The 11140-nt window shown below is 58.9% G+C and overlaps 1 long non-coding RNA gene across 1 annotated transcript; it reads left to right on the forward strand.

Annotated features, from left to right (window-relative positions):
• Nucleotides 1-9273: 9273 nt before the first annotated feature.
• Nucleotides 9274-10774, forward strand: LOC139829487 (uncharacterized). Its single transcript, XR_011741976.1, has 3 exons — nucleotides 9274-9545; nucleotides 10418-10475; nucleotides 10694-10774. It is a non-coding gene; the product is annotated as an uncharacterized lncRNA (long non-coding RNA).
• Nucleotides 10775-11140: the final 366 nt, after the last annotated feature.

Raw genomic sequence — 11140 nt, forward strand, 5'->3', positions numbered from 1 at the left:
GACAACGAGCTCTGGGGATAAAGGGGATCCCCAGGATGTCACAATGGGCCCTGGGGACAAAGGAAGTCCCCAGAATGCCACAATGGGTCCTGGAAAGAAGTGGGGTCCCCACGGTGTCACAATGGGCCTTGGGGACAAAGGGGGGTCCCCAGGATGTCACAATGGGCCCCGGGGACAAAGGGGTCCCCAGGATGTCACAATGGGTACTGGGGACAAAGGCGGGGTCCCCATGGTGTCACAATGGACCCAAGTGACAGGACGAGTCCCCACGGTACCACTATGGGCCCTGGAGACCAGGGGGTTCCCCGGATTTCACAATGGGCCCTGGGGACAAGAGGGGTCCCCAGGATGTCACAATGGGCACTGGGGACAACGAGGGGTCCTGGGATGTCACAATGAACCCTAGGGACAAAGGGGGTCCCCAGGATGTCACAATGGGCCCTGGGGATAAAGGGTACTCCCCAGGATGTCACAATAGGCCCTGGGGACAAAGGGGGTCCCCAGGATGTCACAACGGGCCCTGGGGACATTTGGGGTCCCCAGAATGTCACAATGGGCCCTGGGAACAATAGGGGGTCCTGGGACGTCACAATGGGCCCTGGAGTAAAGGGGGGTCCCCAGGATGTCACAATAGGCCCTGGGGACAAAGAGGAGTCCCCTGAATGTCATAATGGGCCCTGAGGACAAGGAGGGTCTCCACGGTGTCACAATGGGCCCTGGGGACAATGGGGGGTCCTGGGATGTCACAATAGGCCCTGGGGACAAAGGGGGTCCCCATGATTTCACAATGGGCCCAGGGGACAATGGGGCATCCTGGGACGTCACAATGGGCCCTGGGGACAAAGGGGGTCCCCATGGTGTCACAATGGCCCTGGGGATAAAGGGGGACCCCAGGATGTGTATAATGGGGCCTGGGGACAATGGGGGGTCCTGGGATGTCACAATGGGCACTGGGGACAATAGGGGGTCCTGGGACGTCACAATGGGCCCTGGAGAAAAGGGGGGGTCCTGGCATGTCACAATAGGCCCTGGGGACAAAGGGGGTACCCATGGTGTCACAATGGGCCCTGGGGACAACTTGGGGTCCTGGGATGTCACAATGGGCCCCGGTGACAAAGGGGGTCCCCGTGGTGCCACAATGTGCCCCTGGGACAAAGGGGGTCCCCAGAATGTCATAATGGGCACTGGGGACAAGGGGGGTCCCCAGGATGTCACAAGTGGCCCTGGGGATAAAGGGGGTCCCCATGGTGCCACAATGTGCCCCTGGGACAAAGGGGATCCCCAGGATGTCACAATAAGCCCTGGGGACAAGGGGGGTCCCCAGGATGTCAGAATGGGCCCTGGGGACAATGCGGGGTCCTGGGATGTCACAATGGGCCACGGGGACAAAGGCGATCCCCATGGTGTCACAATGGGCCCTGGGGACAAGGGGGTGCCCAGGATGTCATAATGGGCTCATGGGATAAAGGGGGTACCCACGGTGTCACTATAGGCCCTGGGGACAACGGTGGCTCCTGGGATGTCACAATGGGCCCTGGGGACACAGGTGGTCCCCAGGATGTCACAATGGGCCCTGGGGACAAAGTAAGGTCCTCGGCTGTCACAATAAGCCCTGAAGACAAGGGGGGTCCCCAGAATTTCACAATGAGCACTGGGGACAAAGTGGGGTCCTGGGATGTCAAAATGGGCCCTGGGGACAAAGGGGGTCCCTTAATTGTCACAATGGGCCCTGGGGACAAGGGGGGTCCCCACGGTGTCACAATGGGCCCTGGGGACAAAGTGGGGTCCTGGAATGTCACAATGGGCCCAGAGGACAAAGGGGGTCCCCATGGTGCCACAGTGGGCCCTGGGGACAAAGGGGGTCCTGAGACGTCACAATGGGCCCTGGGGAAAAGGCGGGGTCCCCACGGTGTCACAATGGGCCCTGGGGACAATGGGGGGTCCTGGGATGTCACAATGGGCCCAGAGGACAAAGGGGGTCCCCATGGTGCCACAGTGGGCCCTGGGGACAAAGGGGGTCCTGAGACGTCACAATGGGCCCTGGGGAAAAGGCGGGGTCCCCACGGTGTCACAATGGGCCCTGGGGACAATGGGGGGTCCTGGGATGTCACAATGGGCCCCAGTGACAAAGGGGGTCCCCATGGTGCGACAACGAGCTCTGGGGATAAAGGGGGTCCCCAGGATGTCACAATGGGCCCTGGGGACAAAGGAAGTCCCCAGAATGCCACAATGGGTCCTGGAAAGAAGTGGGGTCCCCACGGTGTCACAATGGGCCTTGGGGACAAAGGGGGGTCCCCAGGATGTCACAATGGGCCCCGGGGACAAAGGGGTCCCCAGGATGTCACAATGGGTACTGGGGACAAAGGCGGGGTCCCCATGGTGTCACAATGGACCCAAGTGACAGGACGAGTCCCCACGGTACCACTATGGGCCCTGGAGACCAGGGGGTTCCCCGGATTTCACAATGGGCCCTGGGGACAAGGGGGGTCCCCAGGATGTCACAATGGGCACTGGGGACAACGAGGGGTCCTGGGATGTCACAATGAACCCTAGGGACAAAGGGGGTCCCCAGGATGTCACAATGGGCCCTGGGGATAAAGGGTACTCCCCAGGATGTCACAATAGGCCCTGGGGACAAAGGGGGTCCCCAGGATGTCACAACGGGCCCTGGGGACATTTGGGGTCCCCAGAATGTCACAATGGGCCCTGGGAACAATAGGGGGTCCTGGGACGTCACAATGGGCCCTGGAGTAAAGGGGGGTCCCCAGGATGTCACAATAGGCCCTGGGGACAAAGAGGAGTCCCCTGAATGTCATAATGGGCCCTGAGGACAAGGAGGGTCTCCACGGTGTCACAATGGGCCCTGGGGACAATGGGGGGTCCTGGGATGTCACAATAGGCCCTGGGGACAAAGGGGGTCCCCATGATTTCACAATGGGCCCAGGGGACAATGGGGCATCCTGGGACGTCACAATGGGCCCTGGGGACAAAGGGGGTCCCCATGGTGTCACAATGGCCCTGGGGATAAAGGGGGACCCCAGGATGTGTATAATGGGGCCTGGGGACAATGGGGGGTCCTGGGATGTCACAATGGGCACTGGGGACAATAGGGGGTCCTGGGACGTCACAATGGGCCCTGGAGAAAAGGGGGGGTCCTGGCATGTCACAATAGGCCCTGGGGACAAAGGGGGTACCCATGGTGTCACAATGGGCCCTGGGGACAACTTGGGGTCCTGGGATGTCACAATGGGCCCCGGTGACAAAGGGGGTCCCCGTGGTGCCACAATGTGCCCCTGGGACAAAGGGGGTCCCCAGAATGTCATAATGGGCACTGGGGACAAGGGGGGTCCCCAGGATGTCACAAGTGGCCCTGGGGATAAAGGGGGTCCCCATGGTGCCACAATGTGCCCCTGGGACAAAGGGGATCCCCAGGATGTCACAATAAGCCCTGGGGACAAAGGGGGTCCCCAGGATGTCAGAATGGGCCCTGGGGACAATGGGGGGTCCTGGGATGTCACAATAGGCCCTGGGGACAAAGGGGGTCCCCATGATTTCACAATGGGCCCAGGGGACAATGGGGCATCCTGGGACGTCACAATGGGCCCTGGGGACAAAGGGGGTCCCCATGGTGTCACAATGGCCCTGGGGATAAAGGGGGACCCCAGGATGTGTATAATGGGGCCTGGGGACAATGGGGGGTCCTGGGATGTCACAATGGGCTCTGGGGACAATAGGGGGTCCTGGGACGTCACAATGGGCCCTGGAGAAAAGGGGGGGTCCTGGCATGTCACAATAGGCCCTGGGGACAAAGGGGGTACCCATGGTGTCACAATGGGCCCTGGGGACAACTTGGGGTCCTGGGATGTCACAATGGGCCCCGGTGACAAAGGGGGTCCCCGTGGTGCCACAATGTGCCCCTGGGACAAAGGGGGTCCCCAGAATGTCATAATGGGCACTGGGGACAAGGGGGGTCCCCAGGATGTCACAAGTGGCCCTGGGGATAAAGGGGGTCCCCATGGTGCCACAATGTGCCCCTGGGACAAAGGGGATCCCCAGGATGTCACAATAAGCCCTGGGGACAAGGGGGGTCCCCAGGATGTCAGAATGGGCCCTGGGGACAATGCGGGGTCCTGGGATGTCACAATGGGCCACGGGGACAAAGGCGATCCCCACAGTGTCACAATGGGCCCTGGGGACAAGGGGGTGCCCAGGATGTCATAATGGGCTCATGGGATAAAGGGGGTACCCACGGTGTCACTATAGGCCCTGGGGACAACGGTGGCTCCTGGGATGTCACAATGGGCCCTGGGGACACAGGTGGTCCCCAGGATGTCACAATGGGCCCTGGGGACAAAGTGGGTCCCCATGGTGCCACAATGGGCCTTGGGGACAATGGGGTCTCCCCAGGATGTCACAATGGGCCTTGGGGACAAAGGGGTGTCCCCTGAATGTGCATAATGGGCCCTGGGGACAAAGGGTGGTCGCCGGGATGTCTCAGTGGGCCCTGGGGACAATGGGGTGTCCTGGGATGTCACAATGGGCCCCAGTGACAAATGGGGTCTCCACGGTGTCACAATGGGCCCTGGGGATAAAGGGGGGTCTCCAGGATGTCACAATGGGCCCAAGTGATGAGTCCCCACAGTGCCACTATGGGCCCTGGAGACAAGGGGGGTCCCCAGGATGTCACGATGGGGCCTGGGGACAACGAGGGGTCCTGGGACGTCACAATGAGCCCTGGGGAAAAAGGGTGGTCCCCATGATGTCACAATGGGCACTGGAGACAGTGGGGGGTCCTGGGATGTCACAATGGGCCCTGGGGACAAAGTAAGGTCCTCGGCTGTCACAATAAGCCCTGAAGACAAGGGGGGTCCCCAGAATTTCACAATGAGCACTGGGGACAAAGTGGGGTCCTGGGATGTCAAAATGGGCCCTGGGGACAAAGGGGGTCCCTTAATTGTCACAATGGGCCCTGGGGACAAGGGGGGTCCCCACGGTGTCACAATGGGCCCTGGGGACAAAGTGGGGTCCTGGAATGTCACAATGGGCCCAGAGGACAAAGGGGGTCCCCATGGTGCCACAGTGGGCCCTGGGGACAAAGGGGGTCCTGAGACGTCACAATGGGCCCTGGGGAAAAGGCGGGGTCCCCACGGTGTCACAATGGGCCCTGGGGACAATGGGGGGTCCTGGGATGTCACAATGGGCCCCAGTGACAAAGGGGGTCCCCATGGTGCGACAACGAGCTCTGGGGATAAAGGGGGTCTCCAGGATGTCACAATGGGCCCTGGGGACAAAGGAAGTCCCCAGAATGCCACAACGGGTCCTGGAAAGAAGTGGGGTCCCCACGGTGTCACAATGGGCCTTGGGGACAAAGGGGGGTCCCCAGGATGTCACAATGGGCCCCGGGGACAAAGGGGTCCCCAGGATGTCACAATGGGTACTGGGGACAAAGGCGGGGTCCCCATGGTGTCACAATGGACCCAAGTGACAGGACGAGTCCCCACGGTACCACTATGGGCCCTGGAGACCAGGGGGTTCCCCGGATTTCACAATGGGCCCTGGGGACAAGGGGGTCCCCAGGATGTCACAATGGGCACTGGGGACAACGAGGGGTCCTGGGACGTCACAATGAGCCCTGGGGAGAAAGGGGGGTCCCCACCCTGTCAGAAGGGACCCTGGGGACAAGGTGGGGTCCTGGGATGTCACAATGGGCCCTGGGGACAAAGGGGGTGTCGATGGTGCCACAATGGGACCTGGGGACTAGGGGGGGGGGGGTCCCCTCGGTGCCACGATGGGCCCTGGGGACAAAGGGGGTCCCCAGAATGTCACAAGGGCCCTGGGGACATTTGGGGTCCCCAGAATGTCACAATGGGCCCTGGGGACAATGGGGGATCCTGAGACGTCACAATGGGCCCTGGGGACAAAGTGGGTCCCCATGGTGTCACAACACCCTGGGGACAATGCAGGGTCCCCAGGATGTCACAATGGCCCCTGGGGACATTAGGGGTCCCCACGGTTTCACGATCTTAATCCTTGACACCCCCCAACTACTGGGTCCTTAGGGTTACTCCCGGGTCCCTCCTGAACTGAATCCCCGCCCGAACTCCTGGGTCTGATAGAGGGCACGAACATTTTAAGGGTTAACAAAACATAATTGGGTGCCCACTAACGAGCCAACACTTTAGGGCTGAGCCACACGAGTGCTCAGTTCAGAGCTTTAGGTGAACTCATGGTAAGGAAACCAGAACCCAGCAGTGCCAGGATCAGGAGTTTTACGGCACCAGCTGTGAACTTGAGGGGACGAGAGAACCGAGATTTACAGCAAAAAGGGGGCGCCAGGCTGCGTTCAACTGACCTGGAGCTTGGGTCCCAGTCCATTCAACACAAGGAGCCAAACGTGAGGAAGCTGAAGGAGCCTTCATCCAAAGACCCCTCCTCCAGAGCACCAGGTGGCGCCGCGCAGGCGAACGGGGGGGGTCCAGGCGGAGACTACGGCAGTGATGAGCGGGAAAGGTTCTGGATGTGCGCGGGCGCTCCGGGGTCGCTGGGACATGAGCACCTCGCTGTATTTAAACGCAGCTCCTGCCGCTCGGAGCGGCGCACGAGGGGTGGAACCATCGCTCCCCTTGCGCCCGACGGCGAAACGAACGCAGCTGCTCTGGAACCCTGCGGGGTGTGGAGGTTCATGGCTCCGGAGGCTGTAAAGTTGTTTTTGCGCCTCCGTTCCCCTCATGCCCCCCCCATTCCCTTCACACCGACCCCCAATCCACCCCCCACCCCGACCCCCAGCTCCCCCCCCCACCCCGACCCCCAATCCACCCCCCACCCGACCCCCCAGCTCCCCCCACCCCGACCCCCCAATGCCCCCCAGTTCCTCCCCAGACTGACCCCCAATGCCCCCTCACACCGACCCCCAAGGCCGCCCACGCACACCAACCCCCCAATTCCCCCCTCAAACACCGACCCTCAATCCCCCCCGGGACCCTAATTCCCCCTCGCACCGACCCCCAACGCCCCCCACACCAACCCCTAATGCCCCTCACATCGACCCCCAAATCCTCCCCACACTGACCCCTCAAATCCTCCCCAGAACGAGCCCCAACTTTCCCCCCACACCGAGCCCCAATTCCCCCCACACTGACCCCCAATGTCCCCCCCCCACGCCAGACCCCAATTCCCCCCCACACCGACCCCCAATTCCCCCCACACTGATCCCCAATGCCCCCCCCCCACACCGACCCCCAATTCCTCCCCAGACTGACCCCCAATGCCCCCTCACACCGACCCCCAAGGCCCCCCCTGCACTGACCCCCCCACACCGACCCCCCAATTCCCCCCTCAAACACCGACCCCCAGTGCCCCCCCACTGGACCCTAATTCCCCCTCGCACTGACCCCCAACGCCCCCCACACACCGACCCCCAGTTCCTGCCCCCCACACCAACCCCTAATGCCCCTCACATCGACCCCCAAATCCTCCCCACACTGACCCCTCAAATCCTCCCCACACCAACCCCCAACTTCCCCCCCCACCGACCCCCAATTCCCCCTCACACCGACCCCCCAAGCCCCCCCCACCGATCCCCAATTCCTCCCCACACCGACCCCCAATGTCCCGCTCACACCGACCCCCAGTTCCTCCCCCACACCGCCCCCCACTTCCCCCCTCACACCGACCCCAAATCCCCACCCCCACACTGCCCCCCAAATCCCCCCCTCACACCGACCCCCAATGTCCCCCCCCGGCCCCCCAATGCCCCTCACACCGACCCCAATTCCTCCCCCCACACCGACCCCCAATGCCCCTCCCGCCGACCCCCAGCTCCCCTCACAACCTCCACCAAAACGGCGGCGCCTCCCCTCTCCTCCCTCCCGCCTTTTCCCGCCACACACCCCCGGCACGTGACGCCGGCGAGGGGGCGTGGCCGGCGGCGAGGGGGCGTGGCCGCGGCGCCGGCGGGCGGGAAGCGCCGGGGCGGGAAACGCCGGGTTAGGAGATCGCGTCCCCTCGGGTCCCTCGTGTCTCTTCATGTCCCATCGCGTCCCCTCGGGTCCCTCGTGTCCCTTCATGTCCCATCGTGTCCCCTCGCGTCCCTCGGGTCCCTTCATCGTCCCCTCGTGTCCCTCGGGTCCCCTCGTGTCCCCTCGTGTCCCCTCATCTCCTCAGCACCCCCGCTGGAGCCCGCCCGTCCCTCCCCTCCAGGAGAGACCCCGGGGCTGGGGCAGATCCGCCATCAATCCCCCCACAGACTTTTTCCCTCTTTCCTCCCCCTCTTCCCTCTTTTGCCCCCTTTTCCCCCTTTATCCCTCTTTCCCCCTTTTTCCCTTTCCCCCCCTTTTTCCCTCTTTTTCCTCTTTCCCCCCCTTTCTCCTCTTTCCCCTCTTGCCCCCCTTTTCTCTCTTCCCCCTTTATCCCTCTTCCCCTCTTTTTCCCTCTTTCCCCTCTTTTCCCCCCTTTTTCCTCTTTCCCCTCTTTCCCTTTTTCCCTCTTTCCCCTCTTTTCCCCCCTTTATCCCTCTTTCCCCTCTTTTTCCCTTCCCCCCCTTTCACCCCCTTTTCCGTCTTTTCCCCCTTTCCCTCTTTCCCCCCTTTTTCCATATTTTTCCTCTTTCCCCCTTTATCCCTCTTTCCCCCTTTTTCCCTCTTTCCCCCTTTTTTCCTTCTTCCCCTCTTTCCCCCCTTTTCCCTCTTTTTCCTCTTTCCCCCTTTTCCCCCCTCTTCCCCTCTTCCCTCCTTTTCCCTCTTTCCTCCCTTTTTCCCTCTTCCCCTCTTTCCCCCCTTTTCCCTCTTTTTCCTCTTCCCCCCCTTTCCCCCCCTTTTCCCTCTTTTTCCTCTTCCCCCCTTTCCCCCCTTTTTTCCCTCTTCCCCCTTTTCCCCCTTTTTTCCTTCTTTCCCTCCTTTTCCCTCTTCCCCTCTTTCCCCCCTTTCCCCCTCTTTTTCCTCTTTCCCCCTTTCCCCCCTCTTCCCCTTTTCCCCCCTTTTTCCCTCTTCCCCCCTTTCCCCCTCTTTCCCTCTTTCCTCCCTTTTTCCCCCTTTTCCCTCTTTCCCCCTTTTCCCTTTCCCCCCTTTTCCCTCTTCCCCCGTTTCCCTCTCCCGTTTTCCCGTCCCTCCTCCCATTCCCATGCAGCCCAACCCCTTCCCCCCTTTTCCCCAGAGCAGTTTTCATACAGATCCCCCCTTTCCCCCCAGCCCCGAACCCCCGGGGGTTTCTCAGCATCAGCAGCCACTTCACTCCCCCCCAATTTAACTCTTTGTGTCCCTTTTCCAGGCTCTTTGGGAGCCCGGGTGTCCTGGGGCCGCTCTGGTTTTTGCTCCGGGGTGTTTGGAGCCCGGTGACCATGGACCTGTTTCCCTTGGGCGACGAGCTGCGTGGCTTTGCCCAGAGCCCCGGGCTGCTCTGCGGGGAAGCGCTGGAGCCCGACCTGGAGCCCAGTCTGAGCCTGGAGCCTGACCTGGAGCCCAACCTGAGCCTGGAGCCCGACCTGAGCCTGGAGCCCAACCTGAGCCTTGAGCTCAGTATTTACTACTGATCAGTATTTAGTAATGATGGTCAGTATTTATTAATGATGATCAGTATTTATTAATGGTGATCAGTAATTATTAATAACGGCTAGTATTTATTAATGACGCTCAGTATTTATTAATGATGGTCAGTATTTATTAATGGTGATCAGTATTTATTAATAAGGATCAGTATTAATGATGATCAGTATTTATTAATGATGGTCAGTATTTATTAATGACAATCGGCATTATTAATAAGGATCAATATTTATTAATGGTGATCATTTATTAATAACGATCAGTATTTATTAGTGATGGTCAGTATTTATTAATGGCGATCAGTATTTATTAATGATGGTCAGTATTTATTAATAGCGATTGGTATTTATTAATGATGATCAGTATTTATTAATGATGGTCAGTATTTATTAATGATGATCAGCAATATGAATAAGGATCAATATTTATTAATGGTGATCAGCATTTATTAATAATGATCAGTATGTATTAATAACGATCAGTATTAATGATAACCAGTATTTATTAATGATGGTCAGTATTTATTAATGGCGATCAGTATTTATTAATAACGATCAGTATTAATGATGATCAGTATTCATTAATGATGATCAGTATTTATTAATGACAATCAGCATTATTAATAAAGACCAATATTTATTAATGGTGATCAGCATTTATTAATAATGATCAGTATTTATTAATGATGGTCAGTATTTATTAACGGCGATCAGTATTTATTAAGGATGATCAGTATTTACTAATGACGGTCAGTATTTATTAACGGTGGCTGGTATTTATCAACAATCGGTATTGATTAACGGTCGCTATCTATTAATGATGAGCATTTATTAACGGCAGAGCAACCCCTGCCCGCCACCGTTGCTTCTCTCGTGCAGGGTGGGAACATCTACCGCCTGCCGACCGCGGCGCGGAGGAAAACGCCTGCGCCGGGCGGTGAGTGAACCCGTGGGAGCTCGAGGGCACGTTTGCCTTAAATCCTTGTTATTTAACCCTTTTGGCTTGAAACCTTTGAGACCGAACGCCGATTGATTCCACCGGGCAAGCTCCACCTGCCTGGAGCTTCAGTGCCGACTACGCCATCTGTTCTAAAAGCGCCGCGACTTTATAATGTTGATTTTTTTACCTATTTATCCTGATTTTTGTCACTTTAGCCACTTGGCGGCTGCTCCAGTTGATGATGGCGGCGTCTCCATGTGCCGGAACCACGGGTGGTCGGTGGACGCCGAGAGGGGGCAGGTAACGGGCACCCATGGGTGCTGCTCATTGAGCGGGGATCTGAGCGAAGGCGGCGAGGGGGACGGCGGTGCCGTCGAAGCCCTTTGCGGGGGCCGTTACCAAATTGTGCGTAACTGGATGATTTGTGAAAGTCGCTGCCGATTGAGTGGAGATGACGGGGTGAGAAAACGAGAAACAGGGAATCGCTGCGGTGTAAAGATTCGCGTTGCGCGCTCCCGCCCGGTTCGGGTCGTGTTTAGCGTAGCGGGTTTTATTATCCTCGTTATATAATGGAGAAATAATTGGGAAGAGCAGTTTGCAAAGCGCTTTGATATCCTCCAGCGCCACCGACGCTCCCGGTTCCGTTTGTGCTCAGGTGCGCG

Source organism: Patagioenas fasciata, chromosome 19 (genome assembly GCF_037038585.1).
Source record: "Patagioenas fasciata isolate bPatFas1 chromosome 19, bPatFas1.hap1, whole genome shotgun sequence".
Classification (NCBI taxonomy): Eukaryota; Metazoa; Chordata; class Aves; order Columbiformes; family Columbidae; genus Patagioenas; species Patagioenas fasciata.